At 33.8% G+C, this 13,336-nt stretch overlaps 1 long non-coding RNA gene across 1 annotated transcript in view; it reads left to right on the top strand.

The window, feature by feature from the left end:
- The window catches only part of LOC129058874 (uncharacterized), a 30,683-nt gene extending 19,139 nt beyond the window's left edge, over positions 1 to 11,544 (top strand). The window contains exons 4-5 of the long non-coding RNA XR_008524289.1: positions 10,328 to 10,377; positions 11,386 to 11,544. This is a non-coding gene — a long non-coding RNA (uncharacterized LOC129058874). The remainder of the gene's footprint in view (positions 1 to 10,327; positions 10,378 to 11,385) is intronic.
- Positions 11,545 to 13,336: the final 1,792 nt, after the last annotated feature.

Below are 13,336 nucleotides of genomic sequence, written 5' to 3'. Positions count from 1 at the left end.
TTTTAGGGTAATGCTGATTTCACAGAATGAATTATTCAGTATTTCCTCTTCATCTGTTTTCTGAAAGAGACTGTGGAGAATTGATATAATTTGTTTCTTAAATGTCTTGTTGAATTCACCAGTGCACCCATCTAGACCTGGTGCTTTCTGTTTTGGAAAGTTATTGATTACTGATGCAATCTCTTTAATAGATACAAGCCAACTCATATTTTCTATTCTTTCTTTTGTGAGTTTTGGCAAATTATGTCATTCAAAGAATTCATTTGTTTTATTTGAGATATCAGATTTGTGGGCACACAGTTGTTCAGAATGTTCTTTTGTTATCCTTTTAATGTTCATAAGCATGTAGTGATGTCCCCTCTTTCATTTCTGATATTAACAATTTGTGTTTCTCTTTTTGGCTTAATTAGGCTTGCTAGGGCAAGAGGCTCACTGACTTAACTGATCTTTTTATAGAATCAGCTTTTAGGTTTTGTTGATACTCTGTATTGATTTCTTGTTTAATTTCATTGATTTCTGCTCTAATTTTTATTAACTCTTCTCTTCTTCCTACTTTGTATTTAATTTGCTCTTCTTTTCTAGTTTCCAAAAGGGAAAAATTAGATGACTGATTTTAGATGATTATTTCTAATATATGCATTCAGTGGCATAAATTTCCCCATAAGCACTGCTTTCATTACATCTCACAAATTATGATGAGTTTTATTATTATTTTCATTTAGTTCAACTTATTTTTTAGTTTCTCTTAAGATTTCTTCTTTGACTCATGTGTTATTAGAAGTGTGTTGTTTAATCTCTATGTATTTTAGAATTTTCCAGTTATCTTTCTGTTATTGATTTCTAAATTGATTTCCATTATAGATTCCATCATGATCTGAGAGCAGACATAGGATTTATTCTTTTAAATTTATTAAGGTGTGACTTACATAATACATTCTAAATTGGTGAATATTCCATGTGAGCTTGAGAAGAATGTGCATTCTGCTGTTTTTCAATGGAGTAATCAATAGATGCCACATATTTCCAGTTGATGGATGAGTTATTGAATTCCAGTTATTGAGTTCAACTGTGTTCTTACTGAGTTTTTGACTGCTGAATCTATTCATTTCTGAATGGGATCTCCAACTATAATAGTGGACTCATTTATTTTTTCTGGCAACTATGTCAGTTTTTGGTTGTCTCATCTATTTTGACACTTTCTTGTTAAACACATATACTTTAAGGCTTGTTATATCTTCTTGGCGTATTACCTCCATTATCAATATATAATGTCTCTGTTTATCTCTGATAACTTTACTTGCTCTGAAGTCTGCTCTAAATTTAACATAGATATTAAAATTAACAGATACTGTGCTTTTTTAAAATTAGTGCTAGCAAGGTATATTTTCCTTCACTCATTTACTTTCAATGTGTACGTGTCTTTGTATTCAAAGTGGGTTTCTAATACATGACATAGAGTTGAATCTTCTTGTTTGATATACTCAATCTTTGTCTTTTCATTAGTGTATTTAGACTTGATATTTAAGATTAATATTGATATAGTTCAATTAATTTCTCCCATATTTGTTCATGTTTTCTGTTTGTTTTCCTTTTCATTTTGTCTATTTTTGTTTTCACACTTTTTCTCTATTTTACAGTTTTATTATTATTATTTTTTAATTATCATAAATACATAATAGTTGAACATATTTATGGGGTAGCTGTGAAATTTTGATCCAAGCATAAAACGTGTACTGCCTAAATCAGAGTAATTGGGATATCCATCAACTCAAGCATTTATCATTTCTTGGTGTTAGGAGTGTTCCAATTCTACTCTTTTTGTTATTTTGAAATAAAAGTTATTGTTAGCTACAGTTGTCCTATTTTGCTACCAAATACTAGGTTTTATTCCTTCAATTTAATTTTTTTTTCCCATGAAATATAGCCTTTTATCACTCTCCCACCTACTACTCTTTCCAGCCTGTGGTAACCATCATTCTACTTTAACTCCATGAGATAAACTTTTTTAGCTTTCACATATGAGTGACAACATGTGATATTTGTCTTTCCATGCTTGGTTTATTTCATTTAACATAATAATTGGTCCCATCCATGTTGCTACAAATGATAAGATTTCATTAATTTTATCTCTGAATAATTCCATTTTGTATATCTACATTTGCTTTATTCATTAACCCACTGCTGGACACTTAGGTTGATTCCATATATTGGCTATTGTGACGGTGGATTATATGGTAGTTCTACTTTTCGTTTTTTGAGGAATCTCCAAATTGTCTTCCATACTGGCTGTACTAATTTATATTATCACCAGCAGTGTATGAGGGCTCCCCTTTCTTCACACATGCCAGCTTTGCCTGTCTTTTGATAAAAGCCATTTTAACTGGAGTAAGATGATATCTCATTTTAGTTTTGATTTGCACTTCTCTGACAATTAGTGATGTTGAGCATTTTTCCATATATCTGTTGGCCATTTGTATGTCTCATTTTAAGAATGCCTATTCTGATATCTTTTCCATTTTAAACGAGATTATTTGACTTTTTGCTATTGAGTTGTTTAAGCTCCTTATATTCAGGTTATTAATCCCCTGTCAGATGGGTAGTTTGTAAATATTTTCTCACATTCTGTGGTTTGCCTCTTCACTTTGTTGAATATTCTCTTTGCTGTGCAGAAGCTTCGTAGCTTGAAGAGAAGGATTAAAAACCATATGATCATTTCAATAGATGCCGAAAAGCATTTGATAAAATTCAATATCCCCTCATGATAAAAACTCTCAAAAAACTGAGTATTGAAGAAACATACTTCAAAACAATAATAACTGTATATGACAAACTTATAGCTGGTATCATACTGAAGGAGAACAACAGAAAGCCTTTCCTTTTTATTTATTTATTTATTTATTTATTTATTTTTTGAGACAGAGTCTTGCTCTGTCACCCAGGCTACAGTGTGGTGGCATGATCTTGGCTCACTGCAGCCTCAGCCTACCTTGTTCAAGTGATTCTCCTGCTTCAGCCTCTCAAGTAGCTGGGATTACAGGTATGCGCCACCACACCTGGCTAATTTTTGTATTTTTAATAGAGACGGGGTTTCACCATGCTGGCCAGGCTAGTCTCGAACTCCTGACCTCAGGTGATCCACCAACCTTGGCCTCCCAAAGTGCTGGGATTAGAGGCACGAGCCAGTGTGCCTGGCTGAAACAAGATAAGGATGCCCACTTTCACCCTTTTATGTAACATAATACAGGAAGTCCTAGCCAGAGAAATTACATAAAGGAAAGAAATAAAAGGCGTCCAAATTGGAATGGAAGAAGTCAAATTATTCTTGTTTGCAGATTATATAATCTTAATTTCAGAAAAACCTAAAGATTCCACAAACAAAACCATTAGAACTAATAAACAAATTCAGTAAAGTTGCAGGATACAAAATCAACATACAAAAAAGAATAGCATTTCTGTATGCCAATAGCAAACAGTCTGAAATAGAATCTATGAAAGTAATACCATTTACGATAGCCACAAACAAAATAAAATACACAGTAATAAACTTAACCAAAAATTGAAAGATCTCTACAATGAAAACTATAAAACATCACTAAAAGAGATGGAAGAAGACACCAAAAAAAGAAAAGATATTCCATGATGATGAACCGAAGAATCAATGTTATTAAAATGTTCATTCTACCCAAGGCAATGTATAGATTCAATGCAATCCTTATCAAAATACCAATGACATTCTTCACAGAAATAGAAAACATAAGACTAAAATGTATATGGAATCAGAAAAGGCCCAGAATAGCTAAGGCAACCCTGAGCCAAAAGAACAAAGCTGAAGTCATCATGTTACTAAACTTCAAATTATACTACAAAGTTATAGCAATCGAAACATTGTAGTACATATGTGCAAACAGACACATAGACCAACAGAACAGAATAGAGAACTTAGAAATAAAGCCACACATTTTCATTCAAATCACTTTTGACCGAGGTATTAAAAACATGCATTGGAGAAAGGACAGTTTCTTCAACAAATAGCTTGGGGAAAACTGGATATCTATATGCTGGAGGATGAAACTAGACTGCTATTTCACACATATATGTATACATAATTGAATACATTGTTGCTATTATTATTATTGTTATCTGTTAGATCAACTAAGGAAAAGAAAAGTTAGTACTTTACCTTTACTTATGCATTTTCTGGTGCTGTTCCTTTATTTATGTTGATCTGAATTTCTGACCTATATAATTTTCTTCCCTATGAAGAACTTCTTTTGCAAGGCAGGTTTACTAACAAAAAAAATCCCTTAATTTTTATTTTTCTGAGAAAATCCTTATTGCTCCTTTACTTTTGAAGAATAACCTCACGAGGTGCAGAGTTTTAAGTTGGTGGGTTTTATCTCTTAACACTTAAAATATTTTATCCCACTCTCTTCTTGCTTGCTTCCTTGTTTCTCAGGAGAAGTCAGTTGTAGTTCTCTGCTCCTCTACAGGTGAACTGTTTTTTTCCTCTGGTTTCTCCCAAGATTTTTTTCATCTTTGATTTTCTAAGTTTTTATATGATAGGCCTAGATGTACTTTTTTGGCATTTATTCTTCTTGGTATTTTCTGAGATTTCTGGATCTGTAGTTTGGTGTCTGACATTAATTTAGGGAATTTGTCATTTTTGCATCCATATTGCTTTAGCTCCTATCTCTCCTTCTCTTTCCAGTATTATCATTATGTATAAGTTACATCTATTTATAGTTATACCACAGTTCTTGGACATTGTGTTCTGTTCTTAGCATTTTAATCATTGTTTTTTTTTTTTAATTCCTGGTCTGATAATTCCAACATTCCTGCCATATCTGAATATTGTTCTGATGATTGTCTGGTCTCTTCAAACAGTTCTTTTGCCTTTCAGTGTGTCTTGTTAATTTTCTTATTACACCTTGTTGAAAGGTGGATGTGTTGTGCCAGGTAAAAGAAACTTCTATAAACAGGCTTATAGTAATAAAGTGGTAAGAAGGGAGTGGAGAGGAAGTGATCTATAGTCCTACTATTACATCTCAGTCTTACGGTAATCCCATGCCTCTGGACTGCAGACTTTTCTCAGTCTCCCTACTCCCCACATTAGGTGAGACAAAATGACTAGAGGGGCTACAGTTGGGTATTTCCCTACCCTTAGGTAGATTAAGCTCTGATATAATCCCAGCAGGTTAGGTTCTGGTTAATTGGTTTCTTTTGAGGGTAGGCCTAATTAAGAAGAAGAGAATTCTCTGGTGTGTTTCAAAATGTTTCCTATTCCCCTTCCCTTGCCAGAAGCATGAGGGGATTTTTCTCCGGTATTCACTGTTAGGATCTGGTAGAATTCCTGGAAATAAAAGTTTTAAGAGTCTGAGGGTCCCCCTAGATTTTTTAACTCTCAGACTTGCACACTCTGAGCCTCCAGCTATCCATCAACTACTGTTCAGATTTTTCTAACCCAGCACTGTTGCTATGAAGGTTTCTACTAACGGATTTCTACTCTAATAAGCTGTGATTCTCTGTATGCACCTATCTCTCCAATTGTTGGGGCAGTAGGTTTGTCCTGTGACCCCACTTGTCTGATGGATCTAAGAAGAGTTTTTAATGTTTTAGTTTGTTCGGCTTTTTATCTTTTGTTAGGACTGAGTGAAGACTTCTAAACTCCTTAGGTGCTTGACCAGAAACCAGAAGTCTATAACTTTATAAACATACAAACATTTGGTTTGGTCTGTTTCTTCCCCCTTTGAATTTCTTTACTAAACTTGTCAAATTTTGTCCAGGCTTCATGATTAACCTAAAAATACTACCTAATATCTGACACTTGATCTCCCAACTTAGACATAATTTGTTTTCATTTTTAAATTTATATCTACTATATTTTAAGGTACTTATTAATTTTGACTCCTGTGGGAAGTGTACATGAAGCTAAGCATGTATTTAGATTAAGTGCTAATTAGTCAAATAAGACTTCCCAGAAAAAGTAGAATTTTAACTGGTTCTGAAGAATTAGTCATATACTGACCAAATGGTCTCTGACAAATAATTTGACATTTTTGGTATTTTGAGAACACTATATTCAAAATGCACTTTTAAATAAGCTTTCTCTTATGTGCTTTATAACTGGGGTTGACAAGCTACAGCCAGTGGACCAAATCCAGCCACTGACTATCTTTGTAAGTAAAGTTTCACTGGAATATAACTACTTCAGATTATTACCAAGACTGTACGTCCTGCAAACCTGAATATTTACTATCTGGCACTTTATAGAAAAATCCTGAGGACCTCTGCTTTAAAAGTATAAATGGAATATAGATTGAGAGCCCTTTGGGATCTAAAAAACCCCAGCAATACAACTTCCAAGTTTGTATTAGTTTTTTTACTTTTGTTAATCTGTATTGCTCCTCTGAGTCTGAGTCCCTGAATGGCAGCATTGACATCACCTGGGAAAGAAGTATAAACTTTCCATTGTGTAAGATGAATAAACTTGGAGATCTGATCGAATGTATAGCTTTTTGAAAACGCTAATACTGAAGTTTCTATAAGACTTTGAGAATAATCATCTCTCTATAGATAACATCTATAGATAATCATCTCTATAGATAACAGAATAGTTTGTATGCTTGAAATTTGCTAAGATAATAGATTCTAAGTGTGCTCACTACATCAAAAACATGGTAAATATGTAAGGCAATGAATATGTTAATTAGCTTGATTATGGTCATTATTTCACAAAACATACCTATACCAAATCAAGTTGTACATTTTAAATATACACCATTATTTTTCAAAACTAAAAAATCAGAATTGTATATTCTGAAGTCCTATGCCCGATCTACTGAACTAGAATTTACCTCTTAAAATGCAGTTGATATGCACAGAATGGTTTGAAAAATTCTACTTTAAAGAGTGTCAATTGAAGAACCAGCATCCAAACTCAGATTTTAGCTGACTGCCTGAATTTGGCTTCTGCTGCTGTCGCTTACTATCTCTGAGGCCATAAATAAGCAACTTAAATTCCCTGTGGCTCAGCTTCCTATTTGTAAAATGCAACTAGTGTTGTTATATGTATCTCAGTGTCATTTCAGTGATAAATGAGTTAGTGTGTGTGTGTGTATATATATATATATATACACATTATATACATAATATATATAACTCATTTATGTATACAATATTTGGAACAGCACTTAATATATGCTATGACATAATACTCAATATATTATCATTACTATTACTATTTAAATATATAGAATCTTTATTTTTAAAATGTGACTGGCAAGCCAACTGGCTTAGATCAATTAGCAAATTATTGGTTAATTAATAACAGTGCCTCAGAAGAAAGGTGCTAGCAGATTCAACTCTAAATCAAAGCCTTTAAATTTTTTTAACTATAATTAACCAGCATAGGACTTAGAGATGATTTTTTTTCAGTCTTATAGAAACTTTAGTATTAGCTTTTTCAAAAGTTTTTATCTGAGTTAAAATGGCTAAGCAATAAGATTCCAAAACTTTTCTTAACTGATTTGACAAGTGAGAATATTTCAAAAGTGTCTACTTCCATCAGCCATAATCACTACTTTTCTGGAATGTGTTCATATCTAATATCAGTTTGACTGACAGTGAAATGGCCCCTACCTGAATTAGAACTCCTGAGGAGAAATGCCTCCAAAAAAGCTACTGCTCTCAGGAGTGTCTAGATGACACATGTTTAGTTTAGTTATAGGTTAAAGGTTATTTCATGGGCACCTGTGGATAGTTAAAAGGATAAGTAATTCAATCAGAAGTCATTTAAAATAGAAACCCATTGACTGGGGATTTGGATGAGTCTTTACATCTGCAGAATGAAAAACAACAAAAAATACTATTCATTTTATTTTGAAATAAATCAGCTTTAAATCTGGGATTAGTGAGGAATTTACTATATAGAAGAGAGAGTACTCACTAACAGTATTTTCTTAGAACTGTCACTTCCAAACATATAATTTATTTGAATAATGCTGAGGTTGTATTCCTGAAAATGTGAGATTTATTTAAAGCAGCAAGATCTAAAGTGTAATATCCCAGAAGAGAAATCTTTTTAGTGTGTGTTGATGTCGAGGGTGGAGAAGAGTAGAGTTGAGGAGAAAGAGCAGTGAAGTACTCTCATAATGGAGTGTCTAGAGTTGTACCTTCTGATGGGATAGGAACCAGTCACATGTGACCATTTAAATTTAAGTTAAAGGCCAGGTGCGGTGGCTCATGCCTGTAATGCCAGCATTTTGGGAGGTCAAGGTGGGCGGATCACCTGAGGTCAGGAGTTCGAAACCAGCCTGACCAACTAGGTGAAACCCCGTCTCTACTAAAAATACAAAAATCAACCAGGCATGGTGGCCGGTGCCTGTAATCTCAGCTACTTGGGAGGCTGAGGCAAGAGACTTGCTTGAACCTGGGAGGCAGAGGTTGCAGTGAGCCAAGATCGCACCACTGCACTCCAGCCTGGGTGACAAGAGCAAGATTTCACCTCAAAATAAATACATAAAATAAATTTAAGTTAAAAACTAAAATTAAGTTCAATTTTAAAATGTGTTCCTCAGGCACACTAACCACATTCCAGGGATCAGTAGTCACAGACAGCTAGTGGCTTCGTTTTGTGAGGTCATAGAAATATTTCAGTGTTTTAAGAAAGTCCTGTTTCATGGTGCTGCTATAGAATATAGCAAAGAATACAAAGGAACAATCTTAGAATGATTTGGTATGGAATAGCAAAGTTGTCTAACATTTTAGAATTTAAAAGTGTATCTATTCTTTGTAGAAAGCCGAGTAGCAGAATATTCTTTTAAACAAAAAATTCATTGCATTTGGGTGAGATTTCATGTTCTGTGGCATCTAATGATAGACCTCTTACTTTTTTTTAAACTAAAACATCTTGAGACTTTGGCAGGGGATTGTTGGGGTTTGCCCATGAACCTTTTGATAAAAATATCACATTCATTGTTACAAGTGATTCAGCAACCTTGAAGTCAGTAGCAGTACAATATTTTGGCCTTTATTTCTATAATTTGATTCAGATATTTTGTTCTTGTGATGATAATTCAACACTACTAAAAACAGAATAATCTCATTAGCAAAATAGGTATTGAAATCCAAGTCGATTAAAAATCACTCACTTAATAATAAAAATAGAACAAAAGTATAGTGAGTATAAGGACAACGTGTATATCAAGTTACATTTGGACTTAATTTTGGAGCAAACATGTTTTATTTGGAAATTCTGGAAAAGACTAGGATCAGGCAGCTGAGAGAAAATGAGAAGCTCTGTTCCTCCTTTATCTCACTCTGCTCCCATCAGGACACACTGGGAAGCTCTGACATCAAAGCATTATGAAACCACATTTTAATATCTACCTATTTTTCAAAAACATGAACATTGTGTTCATATTATAAATTTATGATGTGCCACAAAGTACCTAAGATTTCTTGTTTTTAATAATACACTGTCAGCAGACGCAGTGGCTTATGCCTGTAATCCCAGCACTTTGGGAGGCTGAGGCGGGCAGATCACCTGAGGTCAGTAGTTCAGGACCAGCCTGGCCAACATGGTGAAACACCATCTCTACTAAAAATACAAAAAATTAGTTGGGAGTGGTGGTGCACGCCTGTAGTTCCAGCTACTCAGGAGGCTGAGGCAGGAGGATCGCTTGAGCCCCGGAGATGCAGGCTTCAATGAGCTGAGATTACACCCTTGTACTCCAGCCTGAGTGACAGATCAAGACTCTGTCTCAAAAAATAAATCAATAAATAAAATAAATAAAAACAATAGTACACTGTCTTCAATAAATGCCACTTTTTAATTTTTATTTTCCACAATTTTGTAGCATTTTATGACAATATATTAGGCATATTAATTGTCGTATTTATGGCTATCACCATCCATACTATAGAATGCATAATTTCTACTGCAGTGTGATAGTGACTCTATATGTAGCTTTTTATGTTTTGCAAAATCCTGTAGGTTAAGATTTTTTCTCTATCAATCAAAAAAATAGTGAGGGCAGTGAGAAACCTATGAAGTCCTCATTTAAAAAGAGAATATTCTCTGTAATCCAAGCACCTGAAAGTTCTTCAATGAGACTTCTCTATCGCTAAAAATAGCTGCAAAATAAATGCAAAGAAATATTTTGTGTGGTATTTACACCTTTTGAGTAGAAGTTACATTTTTTCAGTAGTTCAAAATAAATATAACAAGGATAAAAATGCCCCTTAATGACTTTCTTTATTCTCAGAATTACTTGTTTTAAAAAAGAACCAGATGAATTAAGCTTTATTATGCTCTTATTTCATTCAGCTAAACTTTACCTCAGATACTGCTGATATTTACTGATACAACTGGCTCTGGTAAGTTTTTTAAAAGGACATAAAACTATATTAGATTTGAATATATCCAGGATAACATTTACTTGGAAAGCTGCCGTAATTGTCTAGAATATCCCTAATTAGGTCAACAGAGAACACAGAAACAAAACTCGGTTCATAAAGTGTCATGTTTTTAGAAGCTCTGACAAAGGCAAGTTACGGTTTTGATGCCTTTCTATCCATGTTTGCATAGTCTGTATACAGCTGCACAAAAGAAGCTCCATGCCAAATATGCTCAAAAGAGCCTGTGCCAGAATGAACAGACAATGTCATCACACACAATGATCCTGTGGGTCAGTGTTCTTTTGCAACTTTAACATTAATTACTGTCTTCTAGAAAAACAGAAGAAAAGGAATGGTCATTTTTTTCTGTCATTTCTTATTAAAAATAACATTTCCTCAGGATTATAACAAAATTCTAGAACAAGACCAAGGTGTTGAGTCTTTTTCTCTTCTGAAAATATAACAGCTCCACCTTGAGGTAAAAGTATTTTATCATAGTTTGAGGTTATATTTGAAGTAGAAGGTTGTATTTGGGATGACTAGTGACCAATAATTCCTCATGGCAAAAGAAACAAATAAAGAGCTCCAGAATTATACAAGGGATTTGGAAGCTCATCTTTTGTTCCCACTTTTGGTCAAAAACAACAGGTATTAATTACCTAAGGAGGACAAACTACTGTAATCTTAATGGTCATTTTCAGACTGGAATTTCATGTTGATGAAATTTTATTTGAAGTTATCAAAAAGCAAACTAGAACTTTAAAAATAGATTTACTCCTCTGGTATCCACTGGTGTATAGATTTCTGCCAAGAAAATACACAAATGGAACTTTCTCTTCATAGAACCTACCACTTATATCTTACTGTTGGCAAAATGTTGCTCTGCTTGCATGTAAGATAGTGAAAGATAATATTCTATATACCACTCACTTTCTGAAGCTGAGCCTTAGGTTGATCTTTTCTTTTCTTTTTGACTCACCTTTCAAGGGTCGAACTTGAAGCTGCAGCAGCAGAAGATATGGAAAAACTAAAATCTTCCTCAAGCAAATATTAGAGTAATTGTCATTATCTCACCATGCTCTTTTCCTGGTTATAAATATGCTAGAAAACATTCTTACTGTAATTTTAATAAAGTGTTTCTCTATGTTTTCTTCTGATTCTTTTTATTATTTTATATGTTATTTGACTATGTAGTCAACTTAGAATTTTTGTGCATATGTGTAAAAGTGACATTGCAAGCTTGTTTTCTATATGAATAAGAACTGTCTCCATACTGCTTATTTGGTCATTACAGGTATAGGAATAAGTCATTTTTTTAATGTTGATCTTGTATTACTGAGCCCTCTTATTAACTTCAACGGTTTTTCAGTAGATTCTTCTAAGTTTTTAAGATAGATGGCCATATCATCTAAAATAACGCTGCCTCTCTTGACTTAATATTGGTAATTGCTTTTATCTAGAAAATCATGCAATTATTATAGAGCGTAGTGAATTTTATAATTCCTTTACTGTTTTTGTATTCCCATTAGATATTAATATTTAGAATTTAACTTTATTTTTTAGTCCCAGGTTAGTTTCACAAGGAGATACAACTGCCACAGACCCACTTTATGGGATTAGTGTCCACCAGCACATGGGACACTGTGGCAGCCTTTGAGTGAATTAGCTGAGTGGCACTTAGTTTGCAACACACGGAATGTAGCATCTGATCACAATTCAAGACATTTGAGAGGGAAGAAAGAAAGGGAGATGGAGAGAAGAATCTAAATAAGATGTTAGCAGTAGCACTCACTTTCATATTCACCAACTGAGGGCTAAGGAAAGCAGCTGGATGCCGAGGCATTAGGAAAAACGTTAGCCTAAGAATGTGCCTGCTATTCAGCTACTAAATTCCATTAAAATGTCCTCATTCTTATGGTCCGTCCTTAACATCTTCTTCCAACAGCTGCAGATGCTCCCTCAGAGCTTGGGTGGGTAGGAAATATATACAGGAAAACATAAAAAATATTTTGGATGTACATTCTCAAAATAGGTGAGGAGGGAATATTTAAATAAACATGGTAAATGTGCTATAATAATTAATAAAATGTATTTGTTTGGTATTGAAATCAATTGTCCTCCAATATATTGGGATATAAAATGCATTTAAAAATATGGTACATTCAGTAGGAATAAATACATACTTTTTTAAAATTTAGAAGCCCTTTTCATACACATTTTTAACAATCACCTCATAATGATGATACTACCTGAAAATTGAAAATAAGAATCATAAATTTTGGATTTAAAAGTGATAGACAAACCCCTATAATTCCTGGTTTCTTTAAACAGAAAGAATGTAAAGTATCAGTAAATACTAGTTATTTTTATAGATGAAAAATTAGCGCCGCTCCAGGGAAGAAACCCTTGGGTCTCAGGTTTTCTAGATGCAAAAGAGAGATAATAAAATAAGTACACCTGCAAGGTCTCAATAACTGTGAAGTGATTAAAGACCCTGGGCTGAAAGACGCTCTCAAGAAAAGCATGTGTCAAAACTCACAGTGTAACAAGGGGTCCATGAGTATTTGACGGAAATGTACACACTTCATCTTTTTGCTTGATGTCCAATTAATATGTTTTATTAAACCTGAAGTAAATTTACCCTTAAGCAAAAATTCCTGAAAGTGCTCTTTTACTATTTGTTAGCTCCAAAATAAACAGATCTCCAAGCCCCTTCCCTGAAATCCAGTAACTACTTGGGTGGTGTTTGTACATTAAAGGAGAAAGCAATACAAGTTTTGCACTTTCCGTATGGAGCTGGAATCACATAGGATATTTAACCTATATATTTTATCTTAAGTATATGAGTGTCTTTTTAAGGAGATTAAGGGATGAGGAGACATATCAGAGCAAACCATAGGAGACAAGTTGGCCCTCCCACTTTCTGCCTTAGTTAACA

The sequence above is a fragment of the Pongo abelii genome, chromosome 3 (assembly GCF_028885655.2).
Source record: "Pongo abelii isolate AG06213 chromosome 3, NHGRI_mPonAbe1-v2.0_pri, whole genome shotgun sequence".
NCBI classification, from domain to species: Eukaryota; Metazoa; Chordata; class Mammalia; order Primates; family Hominidae; genus Pongo; species Pongo abelii.
This window is presented reverse-complemented; position numbering and strand designations above follow the sequence as displayed.